The sequence below is a fragment of the Manacus candei genome, unplaced genomic scaffold (genome assembly GCF_025592945.1).
Source record: "Manacus candei isolate 608988 ecotype Guabito, Panama unplaced genomic scaffold, ASM2559294v1 h1tg000044l, whole genome shotgun sequence".
Classification (NCBI taxonomy): Eukaryota; Metazoa; Chordata; class Aves; order Passeriformes; family Pipridae; genus Manacus; species Manacus candei.
This window is the reverse complement of record NW_026138092.1, coordinates 86,545-106,999: the sequence shown is the minus strand read 5'-3', so window position 1 is coordinate 106,999 and position 20,455 is coordinate 86,545. Positions and strand designations below refer to the sequence as shown.

The window sequence follows — 20,455 nt, the reverse complement described above, 5'->3', positions numbered from 1 at the left end:
CTGGACTCTGCATTGCTCCCTCGGGATGTGTGGTAAGACTGTTATGGCGACTTTTTGAATAGATGGTGCAAGGGCAGCCTTTAAGCAGCTGAAGCATTCCCTGAGGAGAGCTCTGGGTCTGCCAGATGTGTCAGAACTGTTGGAAGCATCTTTGGTGGGGAGGGCAAACAAAGGCCAAGGTGTGCAGTGACCCCCCTGAGAAGGGACTTTCAGTTAATGGCATCCCTGATGGTGAACTTTGTGGGCTGTTCCCCCTGTAGGGCAGGTGATAGTCCCAGCTCCAGTTATGGGAAAAATGGTTAAAAGGGAGCCCCAAAAGCTGGAAGTCCTCCTGGAGGCTCCTGGCAAAGAGAGTTTGCTGCGTTCCCCCTGACAGAAGGACAGTGATAGCTTTTGAGTGCTGGTAGATCCTTTTAATAGATAGCCTTGAGTGTGTCCTTGTTGCACCAGTAGGACTTATCAAAGTCCCCATATTCCAGGAGATAGACACATTGAAGTTTAAAATATTCTTCCTAATCCTTTGTTGGCTTGAGGCTCTCCCCTCAGGAACTGCAGGAACTCCTGGTGCCGCCTGGGCCGATGGATTGGACGCCCCAGCCCCTCCGTTCCTGCCCGGCCACTGGGGCCGTGTCCAGTGGTGGCACTGCCAGCCCTGCAGGTGAAGTGGGAAGGGCCTTTGCAGGTCTGGTGGGTCACATTTATAGCAGGTAAAGTTGCAGTAAAAGGACCTGGGGTCTGTTATTCTTGAGTTCAGAAAGCTCCTTTTGATTGGTGAGCAGGACAAAGTGGATCCTTAAGAGTTCCCATCCGTGTTTGTGTCTCAGCCTGTGTTAGGATTCAGGGCTGTAGCTGTTGTTGTCACTGAGGAGTCAAACTGTGCTTTAAATAATGAGACCCTGGCCTGATGGCCCAGTGTTAAGAAAAAAGGGGGAATGCTCTCTGAGTGTTGAGATGTAACAAGGGCTAATCCTTTTTGCAGTGGGATGGAGCCTGGAAAGTGCACAGAGCTGAGCCCAGGGATTGAAAGGGACCAAGCAAGGGAGGTGAAGAAAGAAGGAAGAAGGGAAGTGAGGCAGCAGGCAAGCAGCACCAAGTTGCTGTGTAAGCAGGTGAGTTGTGTTGAGGTTCCTCAGGCAGGCACTGAGGACTTGGAGGGCTCCAGACAGAGCAGACCTGGGAAGGCCCTCGGTGAAGCCCCTTGGAAACCTTCTAAGGGTAGTTGTGTATGGTGATAAGTGTTGGGAAATGTCCTGAATGTGGAACAGGAATGCAGGGAAGGAAAATGAGCCCTCCTGTAATGCTGACCCCTCCCATCAGCTGCAGTGGAGACCCCTCCGTGTGCCCTTTGGGAGCGGATTGCCAGGACCCCCGTGGGGCTGGGATCATGGCAGGGTGTTGTAAGCAAGGAATGCCTGGCTTCTAAAAGTCACCAGCTGAGTCTTAGAGGCTCCTTTGAAGAGCTGTTTTCAGGCAGGCAAATTGCCCCCCAGGAGGGACTCTGTGCCTGCTCTCCCGTGGCTCCAAGGGATCTCTGGCCCTTCACGCCGGCACCGAGATTTTCTCGGGAAGGGCCTCAGATCTCCGGACCAGTCTGGGACACAGGCAAGATCCCCCTGCAGTTTAGGACCAAATTGGCCCCCTGGAGGGACAGTGCTGTTGGTGCCCCCCGGGTTGGGGCACCCCGAGGACTCCAGCGCGCACCGAAAGGATTATTCGGGGAGATCCTCGGGGTGCCCGGCCCTGGGGAGCTCAAAGCAAGGTCCCTGCCATGGATTCAGGCATTGCTGAGAGTATCCCAGGGGTCCCTGTCCCTGCTAGACAGGGAGCTCTCTAATGGGCTGTAATTGGGTTCTAAAAGCGGTGCTCCAAGTGCCAAACAAGTGTGGGATTGGGATTAAGAAATGAGCAGTGAGGGTGCAATTGGCTGTTTTCTCTGGAATGTGACTGTGAGAGCTGCAGGAGTGCCAGGTGTGTGTTCCAGTCCCCAGCATTTGGTTTGCACATGTCCTGCTCAGACACAGGTCCAACTTGCTCAGTCCTTAACCCAAGAGAGGGAGAATTATGGACTGGCAGTGTTAAGGTGATTGGTGTGACAGGGGTCAAACTGGGAAAACATTGGGGAATTCCTCAGTTGGTCTGTTTGCCAAACTAACCCAAACCTGTGCTAGGAAGAGATGGACTGGGGTCTCTGATCTCCTGGGCAGTTGTTTTGCATGACCCTGGGAGCCTCTGGGATTAGACTGGCCTGGGCAGACAGGGAGCAGTTTGTCCTGTGGAGCTGGGCTGGGTTTGTTGAGGATGCCTTGGGAGGCAGGGCTGGAGAGGCTCCTCTGTTGGCTGTAGTGGTGGAAGGTTGTAGCAGCAGGGCTGGAGCCTTCGCCCTCCTGCTCCCCCCGTGAGCCCCGACGGGCCCGTGCCCTTGGCAATGGAGGGCCCCCCATTGCTGAGTCAGCGGTTCCGGGGGCCAGGAGGGATGGGATCAGGATGCCGAGCTCCGCCCAGGGCCAGGGCTGCCAGTGTTCAACCATGGAGGGAACTGAAAGCACAGTGAGATGGAGGCCAAGCTGCAGCACAGGGATGGGTGAGAAAAGACCCTAGTCCTCAGGTGGAGCTTTGAATTCCCTGGAAAAATGGATCCTGTCAGATGGATCAGGCCCTTGTGGGTGCTGGAGCAGAGGCCTCTCTCATTTTTGGTCACCCTGAAAGGTTGCAAGGACAGCAAGTTCTGACTGCAGGATGAGGTGGCAAACAAAGTGAAGTGGTCCAGAGAAAAGCTGAGGCTAAAATTGGTCCTGTGCCAGAGCAGCCTCGTGCAGTGCTTGTTGCTGTCCCTGAGTGTCCCATTGCAGTGGACATTTCCAAGGGTGCCTTGTGCTGGGGAGCACTGGGGCAGTTCCCTTTCCCTGGGCAGGGCAGGCAGGGCACGTTTCCCCCCTCGAGGGTGGCTCCACAGTCCCCCCCTGTGCCCTGGGAGCGTGGCAGAACACCTGGACCCACTGTCCTTGTCAGAGAGGGCACAAGGGATGGTTGGATGGGGGAGGGAATGGCTCAGGGAGTACAAGCACCATTACAATGAGTAGGGCAGCACCTGGAAAGGAAGAAGGGGAGTTAATCCAGACAAAATCCAAGCACCTGCCCAACCTGTGATATTTTTAGGAACTCAGTGGTGCTGTGGTCCCCAGGAAGTATTGCCCAGGACTAGGCAGGAGACTTCAGGCTCTGTCACCCCCAGAGCAAGTGTCCAGGGGCAGGCAGTGGGGAGGCAGCTCTGTTGTTGAGGATGGGGTTATTTTCTCTGCTTTATTTTGTCTCCAGAGATGTTCTTCCCATTAATCCAAACTGACTCCATCTCCTAACTCTCTGAAGAGGTTTTCTGCTTTTTGTGGGAGGGTAAGGTTTGGGTTCTAACTATAGAAGAGCCAACAAAATAAAGGCTTTGTGGCAAACAAATGGTGTCTCCCAAACTCTTTGTACTTCAAATAGATGCCTTTATTCTTAGTTTTTTCTTATTGGTATTCTCAAGGTACTTGATACCCCGTCTACAGTTATTTATTTTGGCTTCTCTTTTTTATTTGTTACAGAGTTGATGTGACTGACTTCTTTTTGAAATGCAGCAGTGCTCTCAAGGATATTTCCCCCCCACTCCTGGGCTTGTGCAGGGCTGTTGAGTCCGTGTGTGCCACTGTTCTTGTCCCAGGGGGACCGAGTGACATTTGGAACCAAACCTGGGGACTTGAACTCTAGGAATGTTTCTGTGTCTTTGAATTTTAAATTGCACATGAAGCAGAAATATGTTTGTGTTTTCCAGGTTATATTGTCATGAAAATAGAAATGCATCATTGGATCTTACTCCTCTGAGGGCAAACCACCAGACTGATCATTTCTTAGTCCATCAGACCCAGTGCCAGGAACTCAGAGGGCTGTTTGTGTGCAAATGTGCTGAGTGGTGGTGGCCCCCGTGAGACTGTGACCAGCTGGAAATGTGTGTGTGTGTGTGTGCAGAGCTGGGCTGGATCCCTTGGGATTTGGCTCCCAGATCCCCCCCAGCCTTCAGGAAAACCAGAGGCCACCGAACCCTGAGGGAAGGGAGTCCCATTTGCAGAAGGGTTTGTAGATTGGGGAAAAGCTCTCCAGAACAAAGCCTGTGTTCCAAACCCCTTCAGGCCAAAGTCAAGGAGCACAAACCCTGGAGTCATCAAGTTATGAAGTTTGGTTCAAACCATTTCCTAATAAGTCAGTTTTAATGAAGTGTTAAAAGGAGAACTTAAATAAGGGTAATTTCTGATGGAGAATAATGGGAAGAAGTGGTTTAAGTTCCCTAAACATGTTTTATATCAGTCCATGGTTATTTAATTGAGCATTGTTTGGAATTTTTCTTTTTGCATTCGTTCCTGGTGTGCTTTTCTCTATCTAAGGGATGTTTGGAGGTCTTTTTGATTGCTTGAAGGTTTTTAATGTCAGTGCTGGATTGGGGTGGACAGTCATTGTAACATGATTTAGAGTTGGATGCATTTTATTCTGTGTGCCCTGTTTGATGTCTCGTGTTCAGCGAGTGACTGGTCAGAGTTTGGCCCAAGCCTTTGTTTTTCAGGTGAAAAACCCGAAGGGGGAATTGTAGTTGCAGCTTTGCCCTTGAGCTGCAGCTGGAGCCTGGCCAAAGAACAAGGCAAAGCTCCCTGGGGAAGGAAGGGGGAGCCAGAGAAGAAAAGCAGCTGCAGCCAGAAAGGTGGGTTTGGGCGGGAGAAGAGGGGCTGTGACCCAGCAAGGGGCTCTGGAGGGCTCTGGGGTCCCTGTAATGGCTCTGGGGTCTCTATAGGGGCTCTGGAGGGCTCTGGGGTCCCTATAATGGCTCTGGGGTCTCTGTAGGGACTCTGGGGTTTCTATCGTGGCTCTGGGGTCCCTATAATGGCTCTGGGGTCTCTGTAGGGGCTCTGGGGTCCCTCTCCTGGCTCGGGGTCCCTCTCCTGGCTCGGGGTCCCTCTCCTGGCTCGGGGTCCCTCTCCCTGCCGGCACAGGAGCTGCTGCCGCCCCAGCAAGAGGCAGAGGAGTCGCTGCCCAGAAGCAAGAACTCACTGAGAGCTGAACTGGGGCCGTGTGGGCAGGGCCAGAGGGGAGCAAAGGAAGGGATTTGTTGCTAAGAAAAGAAATAAAGTTTGGGTCATTTGTTGGGGAGATTTGTGTCAGTTTCTGATCATTTTTGGGGGTTATTTTTTGTGAGTTTCTGGTCATTTTTGGGGGAGATTTGGGTCAGTTTCTGGTCATTTTTTGGGGAGATTTGGGTGACGGATCATTTTTTAGGGGAGATTTGGGTCAGTTTTGGGTCATTTATTGGGGTTTTTTTTGCTAAGTTTCTGGTCATTCTTTGGGGAGATTTGGGTGAGTTCTGGGTCATTTTGGGGGGTGATTTGGGTCAGTTTCTGGTAATTTTATGGGGTGATTTGGCTGACTTGTGGGTGATTTTTTGGGGAGATTTGGGTGAGTTCTGGGTCATTTTATGGGGTGATTTGGCTGACTTTCTGGTCGCTTTTTGGGGTGATTTGGGTGAGTTTTGGGTCTATTTTTGCGGTAATTTTGGGTCAATTTCTGGTCATTTTTTGGGGTGATTGGGCTGACTTTTGTGTTATTTTTTGGGGAGATTTGGGTGAGTCTTGGTATCAGTGTTTTGGGGTTTTGGGGTCAGTTTCTGGTCATATTTGGGGCTGATTTTGTATCATTTTGGGTCAGTTTTGGGGGGGGTTTTTTGCATTTTTAGGTCAGGTTTTGGGCCAATTTGGAGTTAGTTTTTGAGGTGAATTGGGCCAGTTTTGTGTCAGTTCTGGATCAATTTTAGGGGTGAATTGGATCAATTTTTGTGTCTTTTTTGGGGAGATTTGAATCAGTTTCTGGTCATTTTTTAGGGAGATTTGGGTGAGCTCTGGGTCATTTTTGGTAAGATTTAAATCAGTTTCTGGTAGTTTTCTGGGGAGACTTGGGTGAGTTCTGGGTCTCTCCTGATAGTAATTTTTTCAGGCTCCTCTCCTGATTTTAAATTTCTCAGGCTTCTCTCCTGATTTTTATTGTATTAGTCCTCTGTCCTGATTTTACTGTTTTCAGGCTCCTCTCCTCATTTTAATTTTTTCAGGCTCCTCTCCTCATTTTAATTTTTTCAGGCTCCTCTCCTCATTTTAATTTTTTCAGGCTCCTCTCCTGATTTTAATTTTTTTAGGCTGCTCCCCTGATTTTTATTGTATTAGTCTCCTGTCCTGATTTTAATTTTTTCAGGCTCCTCTCCTGATTTTAAGGTTTTTAGTCTCCTCTCCTGATTTTTATTTTCTTAGGCTCCTCTCCTGATTTTAGATTTTTTAGGTTCCTCTCCTGATATTAATTTTTTAAGGCTCCTCTCCTGATTTTTAGATTTTTAGTCTCCTCTCCTGATTTTTATTCTCTTAGGCTCCTCTCCTGCTTGTAATTTTTTTAGGCTCCTCTGCTGGTTTTAATTTTTTTAGGCTCCTCTGCTGGTTTTAATTTTTTTAGGCTCCTCTCATGATTCTAGTTTTTGTAGGCTCCTGTCCTGATTTTAATTTTTGTAGGCTCCTCTCCTGATTTTAAATTTTTTAGGCTCCTCTCCTGATTTTGGTTTTTTTTAGGCTCCTCTCCTGATTTTTAGATTTTTAGGCTCGTCTCCTGATTTTAAGATGTTTATACTCCTCTCCTGATTTTAATTTTTTTAGGCTCCTCTCCTGATTTTAATTTTTTTAGGCTGCTCTCCTTATTTTTATTCTCTTAGGCTCTTCTCCTGATTTTAAGATTATTAGGCTCATTTCCTGATTTAAAATTTTTAAGGCTCCTCTCCTGATTTTAATTTCTTTAGGCTCCTCTCCTGATTTTTAGGATTTTAGGCTCGTCTCCTGATTTTAAGATTTTTAGGCTCATCTCCTGATTTTAAGATTTTTAGGCTCCTCTCCTGATTTTCAGATTTTTAGGCTCCTCTCCTGATTTTAGTTTTTTCAGGCTCCTCTCCTGATTATAATTTTTTAAGGCTCCTCTCCGGATTTTAATTTTTTTAGACTCTTCTCCTGATTTTAAGATTTTTAGGCTACTCTCCTGGTTTTAATTTTTTTAGACTCCTCTCCTGATTTTAATTTGTTTAGTGTCCTCTCCTGATTTTAATTTTTTTGGGCTCCTCGTCTGATTTTGATTATTTTAGGCTCCTCTCCTGATTTTAATTTTTTTAGGCTGCTCTCTTGATTTTAATTCTCTTAGGCTCTTCTCCTGATTTTAATATTTTTAGGCTCCTTTCCTGATTTAAAATTTTTTTGGGCTCCTGTCCTGATTTTAATTTTTTTAGGCTCCTCTGCTGGTTTTAATTTTTTTTGGCTTCTCTCCTGATTTTTAGATTTTTAGGCTCCTCTCCTGATTTCAATTTTTTTAGGCTCCTCTCCTGATTTTTGTTTTTTTAGGCTCCTCTCCTGATATTAATTTTTTTAGGCTCCTCTCATGATTCTAGTTTTCGTAGGCTCCTGTCCTGATTTTAATTTTTGTAGGCTCCTGTCCTGATTTTAATTTTTCTAGGCTCTTCTCCTGATTTAAATTTTTTTAGGCTCCTCTCCTAATTTTAATTTTTTTAGGCTGCTCTCCTTATTTTTATTCTCTTACGCTGTTCTCCTGATTTTAAGATTTTTAGGCTCATTTCCTGATTTAAAATTTTTTTGGCTCCTCTCCTGATTTTGAATTTTTTAAGCTCCTCTCCTGATTTTTAGGACTTTAGGCTCCTCTCCTGATTTTCAGATTTTTAGGCTCCTCTCCTGATTTTAGTTTTTTCAGGCTCCTCTCCTGATTATAATTTTTTAAGGCTCCTCTCCTGATTTTAATTTTTTTAGGCTCCTCTCCTGATTTTAATTTTTTTACGCTCCTCTCCTGATTTTTAAATTTTCAGTCTCCTCTCCAGATTTTGATTCTCTTAGGCTCCTCTGCTGATTTTAATTTTTTTAGGCTCCTCTCCTGATTTTTAGATATTTGGCTTCTCTCCTGATTTTAATTTTTTTAGGCTCCTCTCCTGATATTAATTTTTTTAGGCTCCTCTCCTGATTTTTAGATTTTTAGTCTCCTCTCCTGATTTTTATTCTCTTAGGCTCCCCTCCTGATTTTAATTTTTTTAGGCTCCTCTCCAGATTTTTAGATTTTTAGTCTCCTCTCCTGATTTTTATTCTCTTAGGCTTCCTTCCTGATTTTAATTTTTTTAGGCTCCTCTCCTGATTTTAATTTTTTTAGGCTCCTCTCCTGATTTTTATTTTTTTGGGCTCCTCGTCTGATTTAAATTGTTTTAGGCTCCTCTGCTGGTTTTAATTTTTTTAGACTCCTCTCCTCATTTTAATTTTTTTAGTCTCCTCTCCTGATTTTATATTTTTTTTGGCTGCTCTCTTGATTTTTATTCTCTTAGGCTCTTCTCCTGATTTTAATATTTTTAGGCTCCTTTCCTGATTTAAAATTTTTTTGGGCTCCTGTCCTGATTTTTATTTTTTTAGGCTCCTCTGCTGGTTTTAATTTTTTTTGGCTCCTCTCCTGATTTTTAGATTTTTAGGCTCCACTCCTGATTTCAATTTTTTTAGGCTCCTCTCCTGATTTTTCTTTTTTTAGGCTCCTCTCCTGATTTTTGTTTTTTTAGTTCCCTCTCCTGATATTAATTTTTTTAGGCTCCTCTCCTGATTTTTGTTTTTTTTTAGGCTCCTCTCCTGATTTTTAGATTTTTAGGCTCGTCTCCTGATTTTAAGATTTTTATACTCCTCTCCTTATTTTAATTTTTTTAGGCTCCTCTCCTGATTTTAATTTTTTTAGGCTCCTCTCCTTTTTTTTAATTTTTTTAGGCTCCTCTCCTTATTTTTATTCTCTTAGGCTCTTCTCCTGATTTTAAGATTTTTAGGCTCATTTCTTGATTTAAAATTTATTAGGCTCCTCTCCTGATTTTTGTTTTTTTTAGGCTCCTCTCCTGATTTTTAGCATTTTAGACTCTTCTCCTGATTTTAACATTTTTAGGCTCCTCTCCTGATTTAATTTTTTCAGGCTCCTCTCCTGATTATAATTTTTTAAGTCTCCTCTCCTGATTTTTAGACTTTTAGACTCTTCTCCTGATTTTATTTTATTAAGCCCCTCTCCTGATTTTTAGATTTTTAGGCTCCTCTCCTGATTTTAATTTTTTTAGGCACCTTTCCTGATTTAAAATTTTTTTGGGCTCCTCTCCTGGTTTTAATTTTTTTAGGTTCCTCTCCTGATTTTAATTTTTTTAGGCTTCTCTCCTGATTTTAATTTATTTGGGCTCCTCTCCTGATTTTAATTTTCTTAGGCTCCTCTCCTGATTTTAATTTTTTTAGGCACCTTTCCTGATTTAAAATTTTTTTGGGCTCCTCTCCTGGTTTTAATTTTTTTAGACTCCTCTCCTGATTTTAATTTTTTTAGTCTCCTCTCCAGATTTTAATTTTTTTAGTCTCCTCTCCTGATTTTAATTTTTTTAGGCTCCTCTCCTGATTTTTAGTATTTTAGGCTCGTCTCCAGATTTTAAGATTTTTATACTCCTTTCCTGATTTTAATTTTTTTAGGCTCCTCTCCTGATTTTAGTTTTTATAGTTTCCTCTCCTGATTTTAATTTTTTTAGGCTCCTCTCATGATTCTAGTTTTTGTAGGCTCCTGTCCTGATTTTAATTTTTGTAGGCTCCTCTCTTGATTTTAATTTTTTTGGGCTCCTCGTCTGATTTTAATTTTTTTAGGCTCCTCTCCTGGTTTTAATTTTTTTAGTCTCCTCTCCTGATTTTAATTTTTTTTGGCTGCTCTCTTGATTTTTATTCTCTTAGGCTCTTCTCCTGATTTTAATATTTTTAGGCTCCTTTCCTGATTTAAAATTTTTTTGGGCTCCTGTCCTGATTTTTATTTTTTTAGGCTCCTCTGCTGGTTTTAATTTTTTTTGGCTCCTCTCCTGATTTTTAGATTTTTAGGCTCCTCTCCTGATTTTTCTTTTTTTAGGCTCCTCTCCTGATTTTTCTTTTTTTAGGCTCCTCTCCTGATTTTTCTTTTTTTAGGCTCCTCTCCTGATTTTTCTTTTTTCAGGCTCCTCTCCTGATTTTAGTTTTTTTAGTTTCCTCTCCTGATATTAATTTTTTTAGGCTCCTCTCATGATTCTAGTTTTTTTAGGCTCCTCTCCTGATTTTAATTTTTTTAGGCTCCTCTCCTGATTTTAATTTTTTTAGGCTCCTCTCCTGATTTTAATTTTTTTAGGCTCCTCTCCTGATTTTTATTTTTTTGGGCTCCTCGTCTGATTTAAATTGTTTTAGGCTCCTCTGCTGGTTTTAATTTTTTTAGACTCCTCTCCTCATTTTAATTTTTTTAGTCTCCTCTCCTGATTTTATATTTTTTTTGGCTGCTCTCTTGATTTTTATTCTCTTAGGCTCTTCTCCTGATTTTAATATTTTTAGGCTCCTTTCCTGATTTAAAATTTTTTTGGGCTCCTGTCCTGATTTTTATTTTTTTAGGCTCCTCTGCTGGTTTTAATTTTTTTTGGCTCCTCTCCTGATTTTTAGATTTTTAGGCTCCACTCCTGATTTCAATTTTTTTAGGCTCCTCTCCTGATTTTTCTTTTTTTAGGCTCCTCTCCTGATTTTTGTTTTTTTAGTTCCCTCTCCTGATATTAATTTTTTTAGGCTCCTCTCCTGATTTTTGTTTTTTTTTAGGCTCCTCTCCTGATTTTTAGATTTTTAGGCTCGTCTCCTGATTTTAAGATTTTTATACTCCTCTCCTTATTTTAATTTTTTTAGGCTCCTCTCCTGATTTTAATTTTTTTAGGCTCCTCTCCTTTTTTTTAATTTTTTTAGGCTCCTCTCCTTATTTTTATTCTCTTAGGCTCTTCTCCTGATTTTAAGATTTTTAGGCTCATTTCTTGATTTAAAATTTATTAGGCTCCTCTCCTGATTTTTGTTTTTTTTAGGCTCCTCTCCTGATTTTTAGCATTTTAGACTCTTCTCCTGATTTTAACATTTTTAGGCTCCTCTCCTGATTTAATTTTTTCAGGCTCCTCTCCTGATTATAATTTTTTAAGTCTCCTCTCCTGATTTTTAGACTTTTAGACTCTTCTCCTGATTTTATTTTATTAAGCCCCTCTCCTGATTTTTAGATTTTTAGGCTCCTCTCCTGATTTTAATTTTTTTAGGCACCTTTCCTGATTTAAAATTTTTTTGGGCTCCTCTCCTGGTTTTAATTTTTTTAGGTTCCTCTCCTGATTTTAATTTTTTTAGGCTTCTCTCCTGATTTTAATTTATTTGGGCTCCTCTCCTGATTTTAATTTTCTTAGGCTCCTCTCCTGATTTTAATTTTTTTAGGCACCTTTCCTGATTTAAAATTTTTTTGGGCTCCTCTCCTGGTTTTAATTTTTTTAGACTCCTCTCCTGATTTTAATTTTTTTAGTCTCCTCTCCAGATTTTAATTTTTTTAGTCTCCTCTCCTGATTTTAATTTTTTTAGGCTCCTCTCCTGATTTTTAGTATTTTAGGCTCGTCTCCAGATTTTAAGATTTTTATACTCCTTTCCTGATTTTAATTTTTTTAGGCTCCTCTCCTGATTTTAGTTTTTATAGTTTCCTCTCCTGATTTTAATTTTTTTAGGCTCCTCTCATGATTCTAGTTTTTGTAGGCTCCTGTCCTGATTTTAATTTTTGTAGGCTCCTCTCTTGATTTTAATTTTTTTGGGCTCCTCGTCTGATTTTAATTTTTTTAGGCTCCTCTCCTGGTTTTAATTTTTTTAGTCTCCTCTCCTGATTTTAATTTTTTTTGGCTGCTCTCTTGATTTTTATTCTCTTAGGCTCTTCTCCTGATTTTAATATTTTTAGGCTCCTTTCCTGATTTAAAATTTTTTTGGGCTCCTGTCCTGATTTTTATTTTTTTAGGCTCCTCTGCTGGTTTTAATTTTTTTTGGCTCCTCTCCTGATTTTTAGATTTTTAGGCTCCTCTCCTGATTTTTCTTTTTTTAGGCTCCTCTCCTGATTTTTCTTTTTTTAGGCTCCTCTCCTGATTTTTCTTTTTTTAGGCTCCTCTCCTGATTTTTCTTTTTTCAGGCTCCTCTCCTGATTTTAGTTTTTTTAGTTTCCTCTCCTGATATTAATTTTTTTAGGCTCCTCTCATGATTCTAGTTTTTTTAGGCTCCTCTCCTGATTTTAATTTTTTTAGGCTCCTCTCCTGATTTTAATTTTTTTAGGCTCCTCTCCTGATTTTAATTTTTTTAGGCTCCTCTCCTGATTTTAATTTTTTTAGGCTCCTCTCCTGATTTTAATTTTTTAGGCTCTTCTCCTGATTTTAATTTTTTTAGGTTCCTCTCCTGATTTTAATTTTTTTAGGCTTCTCTCCTGATTCTTATTCTCTTATGCTCTTCTCCTGATTTTAATTTTTTTAGGCTCCTCTCCTGATTTTTAGGATTTTAGGCTCGTCTCCTGATTTTAAGATTTTTAGGCTCCTCTCCTGGTTTTCACATTTTTACGCTCCTCTCCTGGTTTTCAGATTTTTAGGCTCCTCTCCTGATTTTAATTTTTTTAGGCTCCTCTCCAGATTTTTGTTTTTTTTAGGCTCCTCTCCTGATTTTCAGATTTTTAGGCTCCTCTCATGATTTTAGTTTTTCAGGCTCCTCTCCTGCTTTTAATATTTTTAGGCTCCTCTCCTGATTTTAATTTTTTTAGGCTGCTCTCCTTTTTTTTTATTCTCTTAGGCTCTTCTCCTGATTTTAAGATTTTTAGTCTCATTTCCTGATTTAAAATTTTTTGGGCTCGTCTCCTGATTTTAATTTTTTCAGGCTCCTCTCCTGATTAAAATTTTTTAAGGCTCCTCTCCTGATTTTAATTTTTTTAGACTTATCTCCTTATTTTAATTTTTTTAGGCTCCTCTCCTGATTTTTGGTTTTTTTTAGGCTCCTCTCCTGATTTTTAGATTTTTTGGCTCCTCTCCTGATTTTAATTTTTTTAGGCTCCTCTCCTGATTTTAATTTTTTTAGGCTCCTCTCCTCATTTTAATTTTTTTAGGCTGCTCTCCTTATTTTTATTCTCTTATGCTCTTCTCCTGATTTTAAGATTTTTAGGCTCCTCTCCTGATTTTTAGATTTTTAGGCTCCTCTCCTGATTTTTAGATTTTTAGGCTCCTCTCCTGATTTTTAGATTTTCATGCTCTTCTCCTGATTTTAAGATTTTTAGGCTCCTCTCCTGATTTTAATTTTTTTAGACTCCTCTCCTGATTTTAATTTGTTTAGTGTCCTCTCCTGATTTTAATTTTTTTAGGCTGCTCTCTTGATTTTTATTCTCTTAGGCTCTTCTCCTGCTTTTAATATTTTTAGGCTCCTATCCTGATTTAAAATTTTTTTGGGCTCCTGTCCTGATTTTTATTTTTTTAGGCTCCTCTGCTGGTTTTAATTTTTTTTTGGCTCCTCTCCTGATTTTTAAATTTTTAGGCTCCTCTCCTGATTTTTGTTCTCTTAGACTCCTCTCCTGCTTTTAATTTTTTTAGGCTCCTCTGCTGGTTTTAATTTTTTTAGGCTCCCCTCCTGATATTAATTCTTTTAGGCTCCTCTCATTATTCTAGTTTTTGTAGGCTCCTGTCCTGATTTTAATTTTTGTATGCTCTTGTCCTGATTTTAATTTTTTTAAGCTCTTCTCCTGATTTTATGATTTTTAGGCTCCTCTCCTGATTTTAATTTTTTTAGGCTCCTCTCCTGATTTTTGTTTTTTTTAGGCTCCTCTCCTGATTTTTAGATTTTTAGGCTCCTCTCCTGATTTTATTTTTTTTAGGCTCCTCTCCTAATTTTATTTTTTTTAGGCTCCTCTCCTGATTTTATTTTTTTTAGACTCCTCTACTGATTTTAATTTGTTTAGTGTCCTCTCCTGATTTTAATTTTTTTAGGCTGCTCTCTTGATTTTTATTCTCTTAGGATCTTCTCCTGATTTTAATTTTTTTAGGCTCCTCTCCTGATTTTTGTTTTTTTTTAGGCTCTTCTCCTGATTTTTAGATTTTTAGGCTCGTCTCCAGATTTTAGGATTTTTATACTCCTTTCCTGATTTTAATTTTTTTTGGCTCCTCTCCTGATTTTAATTTTTTTAGGCTGCTCTCCTTATTTTTATTCTCTTAGGCTCTTCTCCTGATTTTAAGATTTTTAGGCTCATTTCCTGATTTAAACTTTTTTTTTGGCTCTTCTCCTGATTTTAATTTTTTTAGTCTCCTCTCCTGATTTTTAGGATTTAAGGCTCGTCTCCTGATTTTTAGATTTTTAGGCTCCTCTCCTGATTTTCAGATTTTTATACTCCTCTCCTTATTTTAGTTTTTTTAGTTTCCTCTCCTGATATTAATTTTTTTAGGCTCCTCTCCTGATTTTTGTTTTTTTTTAGGCTCCTCTCCTGATTTTTAGATTTTTAGGCTCGTCTCCTGATTTTAAGATTTTTATACTCCTCTCCTTATTTTAATTTGTTTAGGCTCCTCTCCTGATTTTAATTTTTTTAGGCTCCTCTCATTTTTTTTAATTTTTTTAGGCTCCTCTCCTTATTTTTATTCTCTTAGGCTCTTCTCCTGATTTTAAGATTTTTAGGCTCATTTCTTGATTTAAAATTTATTAGGCTCCTCTCCTGATTTTTAATTTTTTTATGCTCCTCTCCTGATTTTATTTTTTTTAGACTCCTCTCCTGATTTTAATTTGTTTAGTGTCCTCTTCTGATTTTAATTTTTTTTAGGCTGCTCTCTTGATTTTTATTCTCTTAGGATCTTCTCCTGATTTTAATTTTTTTAGGATCCTCTCCTGATTTTAATTTTTTTTAGGCTGCTCTTCTTATTTTTATTCTCTTAGGCTCTTCTCCTGATTTTAAGATTTTTAGGCTCATTTCCTGATTTAAAATTTTTTTGGCTCCTCTCCTGATTTTAATTTTTTTAGACTCCTCTCCTGATTTTTAGGATTTTATGCTCGTCTCCTGATTTTTAGATTTTTAGGCTCCTCTCCTGATTTTCAGATTTTTAGGCTCCTCTCCTGATTTTCAGATTTTTCAGGCTCCTCTCCTGATTATAATTTTTTAAGGCTCCTCTCCTGATTGCAATTTTTTTAGACTCTTCTCCTGATTTTTAATTTTTTTAGGCCCCTCTCCTGATTTTGGTTTTTTTTAGGCTCCTCTCCTGATTTTTAGATTTTTAGGCTCCTCTCCTGATTTTTAGATTTTTAGGCTCCTCTCCTGATTTTAATTTTTTTATGCTCCTCTCCTGATTTTAATTTTTTTAGGCTCCTCTCCTGATTTTATTTTATTAGCCCCCTCTCCTGATTTTAAGATTTTTAGGCTCCTCTCCTGATTTTCAGATTTTTATACTCCTCTCCTGATTTTAGTTTTTCAGGCTCCTCTCCTCATTTTAATTTTTTTAGGCTCCTCTCCTGATTTTAATTTTTTTAGGCTCCTCTCCTTTTTTTTTATTCTCTTAGGCTCTTCTCCTGATTTTAAGATTTTTAGGCTCCTCTCCTGATTTAAAATTTTTTTGGCTCCTCTCCTGATTTTAATTTTTTAAGGCTCCTCTCCTGATTAAAATTTTTTAAGGCTCCTCTCCTGATTTTAATTTTTTTAGACTTATCTCCTTATTTTAATTTTTTTAGGCTCCTCTCCTGATTTTTGGTTTTTTTTAGGCTCCTCTCCTGATTTTTAGATTTTTTGGCTCCTCTCCTGATTTTAATTTTTTTAGACTCCTCTCCTGATTTTTGTTTTTTTTAGGCTCCTCTCCTGATTTTAAGATTTTTATACTCCTCTCCTGATTTTAATTTTTTAGGTTCCTCTCCTGATTTCAAGATTTTTAGGCTCCTCTCCTGATTTCCGATTTTTAGGCTCCTCTCCTGATTTTAGTTTTTTCAGGCTCCTCTCCTGATTATAATTTTTTTACTCTCCTCTCCTGATTTTAGTTTTTTTAGTTTCCTCTCCTGATATTAATTTTTTTAGGCTCCTCTCATGATTCTAGTTTTTTTAGGCTCCTCTCCTGATTTTAATTTTTTTAGGCTCCTCTCCTGATTTTAATTTTTTTAGGCTCCTCTCCTGATTTTAATTTTTTTAGGCTCCTCTCCTGATTTTAATTTTTTTAGGCTCCTCTCCTGATTTTAATTTTTTAGGCTCTTCTCCTGATTTTAATTTTTTTAGGTTCCTCTCCTGATTTTAATTTTTTTAGGCTTCTCTCCTGATTCTTATTCTCTTATGCTCTTCTCCTGATTTTAATTTTTTTAGGCTCCTCTCCTGATTTTTAGGATTTTAGGCTCGTCTCCTGATTTTAAGATTTTTAGGCTCCTCTCCTGGTTTTCACATTTTTACGCTCCTCTCCTGGTTTTCAGATTTTTAGGCTCCTCTCCTGATTTTAATTTTTTTAGGCTCCTCTCCAGATTTTTGTTTTTTTTAGGCTCCTCTTCTGATTTTCAGATTTTTAGGCTCCTCTCATGATTTTAGTTTTTCAGGCTCCTCTCCTGCTTTTAATATTTTTAGGCTCCTCTCCTGATTTTAATTTTTTTAGGCTGCTCTCCTTTTTTTTTATTCTCTTAGGCTCTTCTCCTGATTTTAAGATTTTTAGTCTCATTTCCTGATTTAAAATTTTTTGGGCTCGTCTCCTGATTTTAATTTTTTCAGGCTCCTCTCCTGATTAAAATTTTTTAAGGCTCCTCTCCTGATTTTAATTTTTTTAGACTTATCTCCTTATTTTAATTTTTTTAGGCTCCTCTCCTGATTTTTGGTTTTTTTTAGGCTCCTCTCCTGATTTTCAGATTTTTAGGCTCCTCTCCTGATTTTAATTTTTTTAGGCTCCTCTCCTGATTTTAATTTTTTTAGGCTCCTCTCCTCATTTTAATTTTTTTAGGCTGCTCTCCTTATTTTTATTCTCTTATGCTCTTCTCCTGATTTTAAGATTTTTAGGCTCCTCTCCTGATTTTTGGTTTTTTTTAGGCTCCTCTCCTGATTTTTAGATTTTTTGGCTCCTCTCCTGATTTTAATTTTTTTAGGCTCCTCTCCTGATTTTAATTTTTTTAGGCTCCTCTCCTCATTTTAATTTTTTTAGGCTGCTCTCCTTATTTTTATTCTCTTATGCTCTTCTCCTGATTTTAAGATTTTTAGGCTCATTTCCTGATTTAAAATTTTTTTGGCTCCTCTCCTGATTTTAATTTTTTAAGGCTCCTCTCCTGATTAAAATTTTTTAAGGCTCCTCTCCTGATTTTAATTTTTTTAGACTTATCTCCTTATTTTAATTTTTTTAGGCTCCTCTCCTGATTTTTGGTTTTTTTTAGGCTCCTCTCCTGATTTTTAGATTTTTTGGCTCCTCTCCTGATTTTAATTTTTCTAGACTCCTCTCCTGATTTTTGTTTTTTTAGGCTCCTCTCCTGATTTTAAGATTTTTATACTCCTCTCCTGATTTTAATTTTTTAGGTTCCTCTCCTGATTTCAAGATTTTTAGGCTCCTCTCCTGATTTCCGATTTTTAGGCTCCTCTCCTGATTTTAGTTTTTTCAGGCTCCTCTCCTGATTATAATTTTTTTACTCTCCTCTCCTGATTTAGATTTTTAGACCCTTCTCCTGATTTTATTTTATTAGGCCCCTCTCCTGATTTTTAGATTTTTAGGCTCCTCTCCTGATTTTAATTTTTTTAGGCACCTTTCCTGATTTAAAATTTTTTTGGGCTCCTCTCCTGATTTTAATTTTTTTAGGCACCTTTCCTGATTTAAAATTTTTTTAGGCTCCTCTCCTGATTTTATTTTTTTAGGCTCCTCTCCAGATTTTTGTTCTCTTAGGCTCCTTTCCTGATTTTAATTGTTTTAGGCTCCTCTCCTGATTTTAATTGTTTTAGGCTCCTCTCCTGATTTTAATTTTTTTAGGCTCCTCTCCTGATTTTAATTTTTTTAGGCTGCTCTCCTGATTTTAATTTGTTTAGTCTCCTCTCCTGATTTGAATTTTTTTTGGCAGCTCTCTTGATTTTTATTCTCTTAGGCTCTTCTCCTGATTTTAATATTTTTAGGCTCCTTTCCTGATTTAAAATTTTTTTGAGCTCCTGTCCTGATTTTAATTTTTTTTAGGCTCCTCTCCTGATTTTAATTTTTTTAGGCTGCTCTCTTGATTTTAATTTTTTTAGGCTGCTCTCTTGATTTTTATTCTCTTAGGCTCTTCTCCTGATTTTAATATTTTTAGGCTCTTTTCCTGATTTTAATTTTTTTTGGCTCCTCCCCTGATTTTTAGATTTTTAGGCTCCTCTCCTGATTTCAATTTTTTTAGGCTCCTCTCCTGATTTTAATTTTTTTAGGCTGCTCTCCTGATAATAATTTTTTTAGACTCCTCTCATGATTCTAGTTTTTGTAGGCTCCTGTCCTGATTTTACTTTTTTTAGGCTCCTCTCCTGATTTTAATTTTTTTAGGCTCTTCTCCTGATTTTAATTTTCTTAGGCTCCTCTCCTGATTTTAATTTTTTTAGACTCCTCTCCTGATTTTAATTTATTTGGGCTGCTCTCCTGATTTTAATTTTCTTAGGCTCGTCTCCTGATTTTAAGATTTTTATACTCCTCTCCTGATTTTAATTTTTTTAGGCTCCTCTCCTGATTTTAATTTTTTTAGGCTCCTCTCCTGATTTTAATTTTTTTAGGCTCCTCTCCTGATTTTAATTTTTTTAGGCTCCTCTCCTCATTTTAATTTTTTTAGGCTGCTCTCCTTATTTTTATTCTCTTATGCTCTTCTCCTGATTTTAAGATTTTTAGGCTCATTTCCTGATTTAAAATTTTTTTGGCTCCTCTCCTGATTTTAATTTTTTAAGGCTCCTCTCCTGATTAAAATTTTTTAAGGCTCCTCTCCTGATTTTAATTTTTTTAGACTTATCTCCTTATTTTAATTTTTTTAGGCTCCTCTCCTGATTTTTGGTTTTTTTTAGGCTCCTCTCCTGATTTTTAGATTTTTTGGCTCCTCTCCTGATTTTAATTTTTTTAGACTCCTCTCCTGATTTTTGTTTTTTTAGGCTCCTCTCCTGATTTTAAGATTTTTATACTCCTCTCCTGATTTTAATTTTTTAGGTTCCTCTCCTGATTTCAAGATTTTTAGGCTCCTCTCCTGATTTCCGATTTTTAGGCTCCTCTCCTGATTTTAGTTTTTTCAGGCTCCTCTCCTGATTATAATTTTTTTACTCTCCTCTCCTGATTTAGATTTTTAGACCCTTCTCCTGATTTTATTTTATTAGGCCCCTCTCCTGATTTTTAGATTTTTAGGCTCCTCTCCTGATTTTAATTTTTTTAGGCACCTTTCCTGATTTAAAATTTTTTTGGGCTCCTCTCCTGATTTTAATTTTTTTAGGCACCTTTCCTGATTTAAAATTTTTTTAGGCTCCTCTCCTGATTTTATTTTTTTAGGCTCCTCTCCAGATTTTTGTTCTCTTAGGCTCCTTTCCTGATTTTAATTGTTTTAGGCTCCTCTCCTGATTTTAATTGTTTTAGGCTCCTCTCCTGATTTTAATTTTTTTAGGCTCCTCTCCTGATTTTAATTTTTTTAGGCTGCTCTCCTGATTTTAATTTGTTTAGTCTCCTCTCCTGATTTGAATTTTTTTTGGCAGCTCTCTTGATTTTTATTCTCTTAGGCTCTTCTCCTGATTTTAATATTTTTAGGCTCCTTTCCTGATTTAAAATTTTTTTGAGCTCCTGTCCTGATTTTAATTTTTTTTAGGCTCCTCTCCTGATTTTAATTTTTTTAGGCTGCTCTCTTGATTTTAATTTTTTTAGGCTGCTCTCTTGATTTTTATTCTCTTAGGCTCTTCTCCTGATTTTAATATTTTTAGGCTCTTTTCCTGATTTTAATTTTTTTTGGCTCCTCCCCTGATTTTTAGATTTTTAGGCTCCTCTCCTGATTTCAATTTTTTTAGGCTCCTCTCCTGATTTTAATTTTTTTAGGCTGCTCTCCTGATAATAATTTTTTTAGACTCCTCTCATGATTCTAGTTTTTGTAGGCTCCTGTCCTGATTTTACTTTTTTTAGGCTCCTCTCCTGATTTTAATTTTTTTAGGCTCTTCTCCTGATTTTAATTTTCTTAGGCTCCTCTCCTGATTTTAATTTTTTTAGACTCCTCTCCTGATTTTAATTTATTTGGGCTGCTCTCCTGATTTTAATTTTCTTAGGCTCGTCTCCTGATTTTAAGATTTTTATACTCCTCTCCTGATTTTAATTTTTTTAGGCTCCTCTCCTGATTTTAATTTTTTTAGGCTCCTCTCCTGATTTTAATTTTTTAAGGCTGCTCTCCTTATTTTTATTCTCTTAGGCTCTTCTCCTGATTTTAAGATTTTTAGGCTCATTTCCTGATTTAAAATTTTTTTAGGCTTTTCTCCTGATTTTAATTTTTTTAGGCTCCTCTCCTGATTTTTAGGATTTTAGGCTCGTCTCCTGATTTTAAGATTTTTAGGCTCCTCTCCTGATTTTCAGATTTTTAGACTCCTCTCCTGATTT

At 38.3% G+C, this 20,455-nt stretch overlaps 2 long non-coding RNA genes across 2 annotated transcripts; one reads left to right on the top strand and one right to left on the bottom strand.

The window, feature by feature from the left end:
• Positions 1 to 238: 238 nt before the first annotated feature.
• LOC127474758 (uncharacterized) lies at positions 239 to 4,516 on the top strand. The gene is made up of 3 exons (XR_007905974.1): positions 239 to 658; positions 980 to 1,109; positions 3,582 to 4,516. It is a non-coding gene; the product is annotated as an uncharacterized LOC127474758 (long non-coding RNA).
• A 2,175-nt stretch (positions 4,517 to 6,691) lies between these two features.
• LOC127474764 (uncharacterized) lies at positions 6,692 to 19,907 on the bottom strand. The gene is made up of 3 exons (XR_007905977.1): positions 19,321 to 19,907; positions 18,959 to 19,263; positions 6,692 to 7,919 (listed from the first exon to the last, which is right to left on the bottom strand). It is a non-coding gene; the product is annotated as an uncharacterized LOC127474764 (long non-coding RNA).
• Between the last annotated feature and the right edge of the window lie 548 nt (positions 19,908 to 20,455).